The sequence below is a fragment of the Sebastes fasciatus genome, chromosome 11 (genome assembly GCF_043250625.1).
Source record: "Sebastes fasciatus isolate fSebFas1 chromosome 11, fSebFas1.pri, whole genome shotgun sequence".
Taxonomy (NCBI): domain Eukaryota; kingdom Metazoa; phylum Chordata; class Actinopteri; order Perciformes; family Sebastidae; genus Sebastes; species Sebastes fasciatus.
This window is the reverse complement of record NC_133805.1, coordinates 4,662,819-4,675,544: the sequence shown is the minus strand read 5'-3', so window position 1 is coordinate 4,675,544 and position 12,726 is coordinate 4,662,819.

The following is a 12,726-nucleotide window of genomic DNA, read 5'->3' as shown; positions in this document are numbered from 1 at the left end:
TGGGGAGACTATAGAACAAATATGACATGTTTTCTGATTCAATAAAAAGATTGAAAGCATTCAGAGGCGGAAATGTTAATCAAGTAACCAAAAAAATACAGCTCCAACTTTAGAAACTCTTTATGACAATAAAAAAAAATGTTTTGAAATGAATGGGGACTTTTTGATATTTTTAATACAATTGAGATTGTATGAAAGTGTGTTTTAAGGATACACTAAATTACCCATTTCTGTTCCCGAAGGTGACGTATGGATCCAGAATCTGCCTATAGTTATAGGAATAATAGTCAGACTTTGTGGCCAATTGTATTTCATAAATAAATAAGAGAGTGTTTTAAAATAACAGATATGTATATAGTAGGTATTTCCTCAAGAAAAAAAGACACATATACCACTCCAGAAGTGGCTATAAAAATAAATAGGGTAGTAGATATTCTCAAGTATGATACCTGCTAATGATGAGCCAAACACTGCACCATTACAGCTGCCGAACACTCCTCACTCTGATCTCTCTGCAGAAATCCAGCTGTACTGAGGACGATGTGAGTGTATCTAGGACGAATAAAAAGACCTGTTTGATGACCATAAATAGCAGTTAACAGAAGCATATTAGTAATATAACATAATTAGTCCATGAAAGCTGTAATATTCAATGAACTAAACACTCAGTCTGGTTGCACGTGGCAAATAGAAAGTTGTTAATTTTTCTGAATAGTCTGAAGTGAACCGAAGGACGGTAATTAGTTAATATGGATGTCAAGTCAAAAGAGATGAAGGAAAGAGCTTCACTCAAATTTGACAGAAAATCCAAAGAAAAAGATGCCACATTCAAACTGTCTGACTGAGCAACACTCGGCAACAGAGATGGAACACACAATTTAAAAAAAAAAATTAAAAAAACTTGACATTGAGTCTTATAACTTCTTCATTTTCCCTCATTTTTCTTCCTCCTCCTCCTCCTCCTCCTCCTCCTCCTCCTCCTCCTCTCCCGTGTCCTTCCTACATGTCGGCTCCATCCCCGGGGTTGCCCGGCCTGGAGGTGGCGAGCTGGATGTTCAGTCATCTCTGAGAAGACGAGTTGCCTTTATCAGAGCTGACAGAGCGACTTGAGGCGATGGCGCCGCTAATTGGGAGGGAGAGGGTGGGTTGGGCGGGGAAGGGGGTCGGTGTTAGGGCGATGACTGAGCACTTGGCTTCATGTTGCTGGTTGCTGTGCGTGGAAACCAGAGTCCTCCAGAAGGGGGAAACTGAGTCTTTACTGCAGTTTCTTTAACAGCCATTAATAAAAACATAGAGGAGACAGCAAAATACAGAAAATATTTGACCTTTGAGGCATTTCACTGACAGGTTCTGCAATGACTCAGCCAGTGTCAAACATGCGGCAACGTCCGGGTCTCAGAAGTGAAGCCAATGCAGAAGTGCCTTAAACTTGCATTCTCTCTAACAGCCAGCAGGGGGCGACTCCTCTGGTTGCAAAAAGAAGTCTGAATGTATAGAAGTCTATGAGAAAATGAGCCTACTTCTCACTTGATTTATTACCTCAGTAAACATTCTAAATATTATGGTCTCAATCGCTAGTTTCAAGTCTTATTCAATACAGCATGATGTTCATTTAGTAAATTATGGTCCCCTTTAGAGTCAAATAGACCATAAAGCAGGAAATGCTTTAGGGCGGGGCTACCTTGTGATTGACAGGTCGCTACCACGGCGTTGTCCGGTCTGAGAGTTGTCCGTGTTTTCGTCGTACAACTTTAACCCTTTCACAGTGTTTACAGCTCATCAAAGTTAATATAGCTCCACCCTCTCGTATCACTTCTGGTTGCAAAAAATCAAGATGATCAAGACAGCCAGAATCCAAGATTTTATTTTTACATACAGATTTTACATACCTACATTTTACAGTACTTTCACTTAGGAGATCACTGTTTGTGTCCCGTATGAAACCAGAAGTTCACATTGATTTATTTGTCCCATAACATCCGGAGTTATTTAAACCCAAACAGCAATCTTTTCCTAAACCTAACTAAGTAGTTTTATTTTGAAAAGACTGGAGCGGAAAGTGACACGTGCGTCACGTGTTGCTGGACATTTGTAGGAAAGCACGCCAGAAATACGTTGTTGAAAGTCGTGCTGAGTGTCATGAAAAGAAAAAGGGAAATTTGCGTCTAATGTACACAAATCAAATAGATTAAATTTGACTATAAATTAATAAAAAATAAATTAATACAATTTCACAAAATGCCGTGAGACTGTGTTGAATATCGAGTGTAATTTGAACACGTATAACAACTCCTCTTACGCTGAGAGACAGTTGGCGGAGTTGGTCACGAGGCCTTGAAAATACTGTCAAATTGCACAACAAACAGAAATCCTGGATATATCTGCATATTGCAACAACAGCAGGAGCTACCAGGAGGAATAAAAAAAAGATATAACAAGGAATGAAGCCGGTGAACGGCATTGCTTTTCTTGCCAGCATTGTCTATTTCTTTTAAAAAGACTGGAGCGGAAATTGACACGTGTGTCACGTGTTGCTGGACATTCGTAGGAAAATGCATGAAAAATACGTTGTTGAAAGTCGTGCTGAGCGTCACGAAAAAAAGGGGAAATTCGTGTCTGTGTACACGAATCAAACAGATTACATATTCTGACTATTTCACAAACTGCCGTGAGACTGTGTTGTGACATACATGTTTCACTGTTGTAAAACCTCATGCCCCAAAATGATGCATCTGTAGTCCGGTGAGATGAGGCCAAATCTGTCTTTTTTTCTGCTGAGGTGTAACAGTATTTCCTACACTTAACACTGCACACACACACACTGCACAGTTGGCATACATCAATATGAACTGACAGGAGGAGAGGATGTGATAGGTGTCATTATCTGTCATGATGCATCATTTCCACAACGTAGGCGGATCTTTGACAACCTGCCAGTCTCCGTCATTCCTCTACAGATTAAACCATTTATATTTCTGGATGTGTCCCAGGTGTCCCAACGGGTGTAATCACGTTTCTAACATCTCATCCAGGTTACTGATACGATGTCTGTAATGTATTTATAATGTATTTTAGAATCTTGTGTTGGTGCACTCACACACATACTGGAAACAGTTTAAAAGAGGGAGGTCAGCAAGAACATGTATTTATTGTTTATTATTAGGGCTGTCAAAGTCAAAGCTGAAGTAGGCAAGATTGGAGCAAATATGATTTTAAAAAAGTTATTTTTATAAAATGGTCGCTATATCGTGACAGTAGTACATGAAACAGGTAACCTGAAAAAAATCTGGCATCTGCAAGATGTCACTTACCGGAGGAAAACAAGCAGAGGGAGGTGATCTGAGTTGTGCTGTAATGTCTGCTGTCTAAACACCTGCAGAAAGTGGAGCATTTAACATCTAAAGAGACATATTTTTCTTAGGAGTTGGAGATGGAGACCAAAAACAGAGCTAAAAAAAAGAGAAAATTGGACTTACATTCATCAGGTGGACACAAACACAAAGACTCCTAATGAATCATCATGTTGCTCTATAACTGCTGGATGTGGAAATAAGCAACTTTTATGTTGATATTGTCACGGTCTGGCTCTGTTCCCAGAGGTCCTTGGACTTTTTGTTAAAGGTCCCATATTGTAAAAAGTGAGATTTTCATGTCTTTTATGTTATAAAGCAGGTTTAAGTGCTATATAATTACTGTTAAACTATCAAAACGCTCAATATATGGAGAAAAACACACATAGACCGTATTCAGAAATTGTGCGTTTGAAACAAGCCGTTAGGATTTCTGTCCATTTGTGATGTCACAAATATACAATATTTAGACCATTACACGTTTTTAAATGTAAATGTTCTAAATGTGTCCCAGTTTGTTTCCTGTTGCAGTGTATGTTAATAACATCAGCTGACAGGAAGTAAACATGAACCCAAACTGTTGCCTAGCAACGCAATTCCGTTGCAATTCTGTGAAATGCACTAAAACGGAGCGTTTCAGACAGAGGGTGAATACAAGTATATTCAGGCAGACAGTATGAGGAAAATAAAAGTTTTTTTGAACATTACAGCATGTAAACATGTTCTAGTAGAAACACAAAATACAAGTATGAACCTGAAAATGAGCATGATATGGGACCTTTAAGACTTTAGACTATCTTGTGTTTATCTTTTTTGTGGCTTCTGATTTTGTCCGGAGGATTTTGGTTTGTAGGTTTTGGGGTTTTCTGTTATATCCCTTGTTTCTTTCATTTAGTGTTTCCTGTTTTATTTTTATATACTCACCATGTGTGTCATGTCTAGCTTTACTTCCTGCCTTTGGATTTTCCCGCCTTTGTGATTGTCTACTCCGCCCTGATTGGTTTCACCTGCCCCTAATTATCCTCACCTGTCCTAATTATCCTCACCTCCTCAGTATATTTAGTCTGTGTGATTCCCTGTCTCTGTGTGAGTTCGTTCTCCTCATGTCTTTCACTCTTGTCTGAGTTTTTCTCCCATTCAAGTCTATTCTTTCTGTATAAGCAAGAACATTTTAGAGACTGTCTACAAAAGTCTTGTTGAAATTGTCTTAACTTTTAATATGTGTACATGGTATGGGCACCTGGGGGCTAAGAACAAAACTAGACTATCCAGAATCACAAACATGGCCAGTAAAATTATTGGGAAAGAACAAAAACAACTGGGATGTAGATATAAAACACAGGCGGGACAAAAAGCCTGACAAATTGTGTCTGATCCCGTTCATCCTCTTTTTAAAGAGTTTATAAAACTGCCCTCGGGAAGACGCTACAGATCCGCCGCAGCAACCAAGAACATTTACAAAAAGTCTTTCTAAATGCAATAACTTTACTAAATTCATAAACACCATTCACACATTATTGTAGTCAGCACTTTGCATGTCTTGCTATTTATTGTATTTATTGTGATTCACTATGATGTGTTTTAACCAAACTGTAAAGCCGAAGGTTAATTTCCACATTTGTGGACAATAAAGATTATTAATTTTATCCATTTGTGACCAAACTTTTAATGAATTGGTTTGACTCTGCTGACGTTTCTGCCGGATCAGCTGCATTTTTGTTCTGCATTCTAAGTTTTTCGTTATAAAATCATTGAACTCTGCCGGCTGTCGCCTCATCCTTACCTGTGTTTGGGTCCAAGCCTTGAGCACAGCACTCGGATTGTTTTTCTTCATTTGTTCTTTCTGATGTGTCCTCTACCCGTCACTTGAATATGGTGAGATTGTGTCTGAGAGAGCTGTGAGGGGACACCACGGCGTGTGTTTGTGTGTATAACTGAGGGGAACGGGTGATATAAGACTGACAGCGCAGCGTGGGGCGAGTGGTGGTCGGTGGAGGCTTGACGTCGCCGGGGTTCAGGGGTCATCGGTGGAGCGCGGCATTACGGTAACAACCAGAGGCGTCGGGAGGGTGAGCTGTCACTCCGCCTCAGCCGACAAAAGCCAAGATGTGTGGTAAATCTGCAACAATCGGGCCGCCGTCAATCATCCGAACCGTCATCGATTCAAATGAAATTCAAATTGATTTCCTGTTTCTGAGCTTTTGTTGAGCTCTTACTCGACAACAAATGAGCACAACACGTCCTTTTCTTCAAGGATCTCTGCCAGCCGTTTGCAACCTGAACAGAATTTCAAATGATCAAGTTGAAAGGTTCAGCTGCACTGAAAATTACATGGAGACCTTTGCATTTCTGAATATTATTATATTTCATGTGGAACTTTGAAATAGTGTCAAAGGATTTGACATCACAGAGAGAAAAAAAAAAACTTGAGTATATGAATCTTTTTCAACAAAATGATTAAGAAATCAACAATTCTTATTGAATTCATATTTAGATTTTCTTAAACACATTAACGGAAATTCCTTTCAACGCCACTAATTGTGATTTTTAGGCTGTAGGCTCAGTTTTAAGCCTAGATTGCAGAAACAGGCATCATATCAACTAGAAAACCTAATGAATCCATTGGTACCAACCATGTCATACTAGCTTTCGCTAAATTTTGGCAAGGAAAAACTGGCACGGACATTTTCAAGTGGGTCCCTTGACCTCTGACCTCCAGATATGTGAATGTAAATGGGTTCTATGGGTACCCACGAGTCTCCCCTTTACAGACATGCCCACTTTATGATAATCACATGCAGTTTGGGGCAAGTCATAGTCAAGTCAGCACACTGACACACTGACAGCTGTTGTTGCCTGTTGGGCTGCAGTTTGCCATGTTATGATTTGAGCATATTGTTTTATGCTAAATGCAGTACCTGTGAGGGTTTCTGGACAATATTTGTCATTGTTTTGTGTTGTTAATTGATATCAGATAATAAATATATACATACATTTGCATAAAGCAGCATATTTGTCTACTCCCATGTTAATAAGAGTATTAAATACTTGCCAAACCTCCCTTTAAGGTTCATTTTGAACAGATAAAAAAAACGTTTTTAATCAATTGACAGAAATACTATATACAAACATTAAATTGGCAATGACAAAATCCAATTTTACTATTTATTCACTTATTATTTATACAGTAAACATGTTAGTTTGTGGTATATAGGGTGCACGAGGGAGTGACTTCTGACACAGCTGCAGCCGCTAGCTTTGTATTTCAAACTATTCCTTTAACCACTGGTGTAGTGATCTGTGTACAGGACTATATTAACTGCGGAAGGGGGGTGTAAAACTGTATGGCAGACGACACTCAATCGACTATCTGGATTTCACCGCTACATGTGAAATCCATGTTGTAACAGGGCGGCTGGATTCTTGTGTCATGTCGTGTTAGAATCAAAATGTCTTCAGATGACACACACACACACACACACACTCAAGCCTAGCTGACGTCCTCAGGATAACATCACCACTCACTGTCGCTGTCACACATGAAATAATCTTTTTTTCTACGATTATGATGCTCCCTCACAGCTGCCTGACAGCAAATTAGTATTTCCTGGCTGGAAGCTCTCAAGATATTCTGTTCTCTGTGGAAAGACGTGCCCTATAAAGTTTATGAAAGTGCCTTTGTGTTTTCTGTTCCACCATCTACGCGTCACTCTGGACGTGACTCTACTCAGAATGAAAATGGGTCAATTTTTAGCTCTAATTTACAGCTGTGACCGTATAATTTTTGTATTTTCTGTCATTAATTAATACTTTCAAAAAAGAGGTCATCGCAAAGTGCTTTCCAGAGCAGCAGATGCATGACCTGCATGCACTTAAAAACAGGTTTGAACCAACACACCATGAAGGATATATAGTCAATGCTCCCAGTCAACCATTAAAATTCAACTCGCCTTGTCACCCATTTACAGAAAAACCCATAGAAACTCTGATAAAGAGGAACATGCTGTGAGAAACCAGCGATGACAGTAATGTGCACAGCTTGACGTCAGCAGATAAACACAATCAGCGATACAACAAATGACTGAAAATTAGTTTATTCTCAAGGGAGGCATATTGAGTATTAATGGACCAGATTAGTTCTGTCTGTGCAACGTAGCCTCATACAAGGGTTCGTATGATATCTTACGGAATGCTCATTCGTAAGATATAGCCATAAAGTAGTGGACATACTACCAACGTCAGGAGCGCGTGGCGGCTGCGTGGCGTGTTGTTTTTTATTTCGGCGTCCATGTTAACAGGTTAGAGCAGCCACACTGCCCGCATGAGACGCGCGTCTATTTTATAGGATAGAGGGCTCGCCTATTTTCTCAGCTGCAACAGACAGGGAAGGTGATCTATTGACAGTATATTAACTTCATACCAGCAAGACTTTACTACAGTTTTGATGTCTATCTGTAGAATATGTTACGGAGATGAAAAAAAGTAAAGACTTATTTTTAAATCAACACTTCCTGCTTTCATTTCAAAATAAAAGCCCTCAGGCATTTTTGAGAGCTTCATGAATTGATAAAGTTTGGGGGTTTGGGGTTTAAATCAACACTTCCTGCTTTCATTTCGAAATAAAAGCCCTCAAGCGTTTTTTCTTTGTATAGAATTCCTTCATTTGTTAACACGAGGCTTTTATTCTGAAATATGTGCCGGACAGTGTTCTAGAACATAGAGTGACTTGGAGAGCTCAATGAATGAATATAGTACGGAGTTTTAATTGTGGATTATTACTATTATTTACTAATTACCACACGTTTCTGAACCTTTCTCTGTCTAAAATAAATATAAATTACATTTATCATGAAGTTAAATGGCCATTAAAAGGCAAACTATGCAGAAAGAAAGGGCTGACAGCAGCAGCAGAAACACAGCCGTCACGCAGCCACCACGCGACGCAGCCGCCACGCGCTCCTGACGCGCTCCTTACTTAAGTAAGGTCAAATAAGTCAACGGTGACTTTTGCTTTCACACGGGACATGAACAGCGGTCTCCTGGGTGAAAGTTCTGTGTTTGTTTGACCCACCCATCTACCCATCCATCCCTCCTGAAAGCTGCTGCTGGCTGCCGCCTGCTGCTGTCAGCACCCTCTACCCAGCATCCACCTGTAGGCTCCCAGTCTAGCTTCCTTCTAGGGGCGGGGGAGTTAGAAAATGTGGCTCCCAGCTGAGCTGAGCCTGATGTTTCCCTGTTGGGAACCTGAACACCAAACCATAAATGCTGTACATAAATAATCTATTCCAGTGAGTTGACTGACTGAACTGCAAATGGAAACCGTCTTTGTGATGGTCTGCTACTACAGAAACTGACCCTGTGAAAGCTTTTGACACTTTGTTCTGTGTGGGGAACCCCAAGAACCAAGCTGACGGATGAAGGAAGGACAACCACTGCCGTCATTGCGGCCTCGGCTAATGCATGAGCTAAACCTAACTAAGTGGTTTTATTTCAAAAAGACTGGAGCTAAAATTGCATCATGTGTTGCTGGACATTCGTAGGAAAACACACAAAAAATACGTTGTTGAAAGTCGTGCTGAGCGTCATGAAAAAAAGGGAAATTCGTGTCTATGTTCACGAATCAAATATATTACATTTCATAACTGTGGTATGAACTGACATGAGACTGTGTTGTCATTAAACACATTTATTTTCCAACAGTGACTTGTTTTGGAAGTCACTGACAAACGATGTCGTCCTGCCGAAAAGTTCTGTATCAATAAAGTTATTACTAACTTCCTCCACCGCTGCCAAGAGGAGAATTAGTCTCTGGAACAATACTGAAGCACATGCTACACTTTGTCACCACGACAACAGGGATGCTGGGATTGAATTCAGTTGGCTCAGAGAGAGAGAGAGAGAGAGAGAGAGAGAGAGAGAGAGAGAGAGAGAGAGAGAGAGAGAGAGAGAGAGAGAGAGAGAGAGAGAGAGAGAGAGAGAGAGAGACAGCCTCAACAATTCCCTTTTAGTATTTTAAATCTAAAAAAAGAGCATATCTTCTGCATAGAGATGGTGAGTGTGAGTGCATGCGTTCAAGGCTGATACCTCCTCTGGCAGCTCCAGTCACGTTCCAGTTTGGTGCCCATGAGGAATTCTTGACATTCTGCATCCTGTCATCAATAATGAAGATGTTCCTCTCGCTATAGGGGTCTAAACAGAGAGAATATCATGCACGGATGGGTAATGCTCCACAAGAGATGGTTCATTGTGTGTCCCCAGCATGTAAAACCTGACGCCACCATGGTTATCTGTCATGACAGTTATCGTATCCACACTGAACCTACAGTGAACTGTTTACACGTCTCAAAGGGATGTAAACAAGCTGAGAGCATGTCAGTGGCTTCTAAAGTTTACAGGTCACTGCCCTTAACCAGCATATTCTTGGAACGAGACACTAATTCTGCAATTAACGGGCACAGTGCTGATCCTATACAGTAGCTGGCTGCTTTGTGTGGTCTGCTGATGAGCTGATTAAAGAGCCATGCTGGGAGGCCACGGAGCCAAATGTTGGACCTCGTTGAGGTCAGGTCCAATTCTGTGGCTGGTTCAGATGAGACAGAAGTTTCTCTCTGACTAGAGGGAGTTTCTGGCCGGGACTATATGCAGGGATACAGGAAGTAACAGGGTGATGGTTACATTGATTTCTTTTAACCATAACTGTAGTTATTTTAAGCCCGAACTAACACTAAGTTTGAAAATGAAAAAAATCTGGATTTGTGGAGTTAGAGAGGAGTGAGTTTACCAGACCTGTAGCCCGCTCCACATCTAAGATATACTTGTGATAGTGTTTTGAAGTGGGGGCTTATCCATAGTAGGTGTATTACCTACAGTAGATGACGGTCGACACACCCTTAGCTTGGAGAAACAGATAGGAGTACCGACACCGGATCAAAGCAATACAGTGGTGTGGACCACCATCTACTGTAGGTAATACACCTACTATGGAAAAATACCTCATTCAACCCCACTTCAAAACAAAAACTCAAACTATCCCTTTAAGTCTAGCAACTCAAGGCTACATTAGCCACTACTATATACGTATATATATTTCTTTATTTTTTTGTCGGTCTTTAAACTATGTCAACACACTCCCGGAGCACTTTCTCTGAGCGTTTAACATTGACTCATATGGGTTTACATTGTAGTTACATTAACTAAAGCGTGCCTTGTGTTGTATTTAACGCCCTGTGAATGAGACCATGTCGGCTTTTTCCTGTTCTTTCCCATGAGTCTGTGGAAAACATCTGACTTGAATGCCATATAAGGTTTAATAAGACTCTTCATGTACAGTTTAACTGCATTTAGATACAATGGATATAAGACACCTTTTATCTAATGGTGTCACTAAAGGCATCCATGCTCCTCCATTTTCCCTGTAATCTGGTTTGTCTGTTAAAATCCGTAGGAGATGAAAGTGGTAAAACAAATGGTGAGAAATGAGGTGATAACTGCTCGTCGGTGTCTCTAGATAGAACATGGTGGGCATGGTAATTGTGGTCTGTATTAAAGTAAAGTAAAATGGGGGGGGGGGGGGAGTGAATTGAAAAGAGTTAGAAAGTAACTTTCTCAAAACAGTTTTCCTCGAGTATTTCTGTTAGTGGTTGAAATATATGTTGGACTTTTAAAGTAGTTTTAGAAAACTTTGCTAAACTATGAAGGAATCATTTTATCAGATCTGGCTTAAACATTACACTGGGTTACTACGTTATTAACAGTGGCGTGTCTGATGGGTTTATTGAAAACAAAAGGCTGTTTTACTGCCACAGTCGGTTTAGCCTGTCTGATACAACAAAGAGTGAGCGCCTGCAGCCACAATTAAAAGGAAATCCAATCCATCGGTGGGATTCTGGAGAGCAGCTCACAGCAGATGAGTGATGCACAGCAAGTGAAGAAGAGTCAGTGCCTGCTTAGTTTCAGTGAAACTAAGTCTGTAAGATTTCAGTTCAGGCAGACGAGCACAACATCACCATCTGGTTGTTGCTCCTGAGTCCTGCACACAGTGTCGAGCAGAATAAGTAGAAACTATGGGAGAGTAGCTGTAACGTTCTCCTCCAGTCTTACCAACCATCCTTCAGACTTAAAGCTTAGCAGAGAGCTGCTGTCCTGGCTCAGATTTTACCTTACAAAGAAGAAGTTTATTCAAGTATGCTATTAGTATACTTCTTTTAAAACGTATGTATGCATAATATGCATTCAGATTACTTTTTATGTACTTATCAGAATTATACTTCAGTATACTTGACTTATACCAACAAGTATACAGAAAAGTCTAAGTATACTTGGCAAGCATACAGAGAAGTCCAAGTATACTTGGCTTATACTGAAAAGTATACGGAAAAGTCCCAGTATACTTTGCTTATACCGACAAGTGCACAGAAAAGTCTAAATGTACTCGGCAGGTTTACAGAAAAGCCCAAGGATTCCTGGCTTATACTGAAAAGTATACAGAAAAGTCCAAATATACTTGGCTTATACTGAAAAGTATACAGAAAAGTCTAAGTGTATTTGGCAAGTATACAGAAAAGTCCAAGTATACTTGCCTTATACCGACAAATATACATATAAGTGTACTTGGCAAGTTTACAGAAAAGTCCAAGTATACTTGGCTTATACTGAAAAGTATACAGAGAAGTCTAAGTGTCATTGGCAAGTATACAGAAAAGTCTAAGTATAATTGGCTTGGCACTATACGTTTACTTAAAGAACCTGCAGTAAAAACTACTAATCTAGTAGTTTACTGAGAGTATTCTTTAAAGTGTACTTTCATAAACTAAAAAGTGGGCTACAAGTATATAACTAACAGTATACCTATAAGTTCACTTGTAGTATAGTTCATATTGTAGTTGCAGTACAAAATACAACTTGGATGCAAACTAGTTGTGTACTCATTACATTTAAAGTACACTTTTATAAACTAAAAAGTGGGCCAATTTAGTCCCAAGATGTATTGAAGTAGTACACTATACAAAAGTATACTACTCATACATTGATATTATTATGCTTATTACATAAACTATACTTGGGATTATACTTGACCTATACTTAAGTTTACATCATGAAATAAACTTGAATTAAAATTCTTTTTTGTAAGGGTTTTGACAGACAGATGATACAGTCTTTTTAGTGGTCTAAATATTCCTCAGTTCTCACTGCCAACTCTTGTTGGGCGGTATCAAACGCAGACGTCCGTGACAAAGCATCGGTGTTTGACGCCCTATGAATGAGAACGGGCTGGATCAGCACAGTGCTTCAGGGTGAATGGAGAGAGAGGGGGCGGGGGGGCGTTATGTTCTCTTGTTGTTATGGAGAGAGTCGTTGTTGGTTTCAGGACTGACCC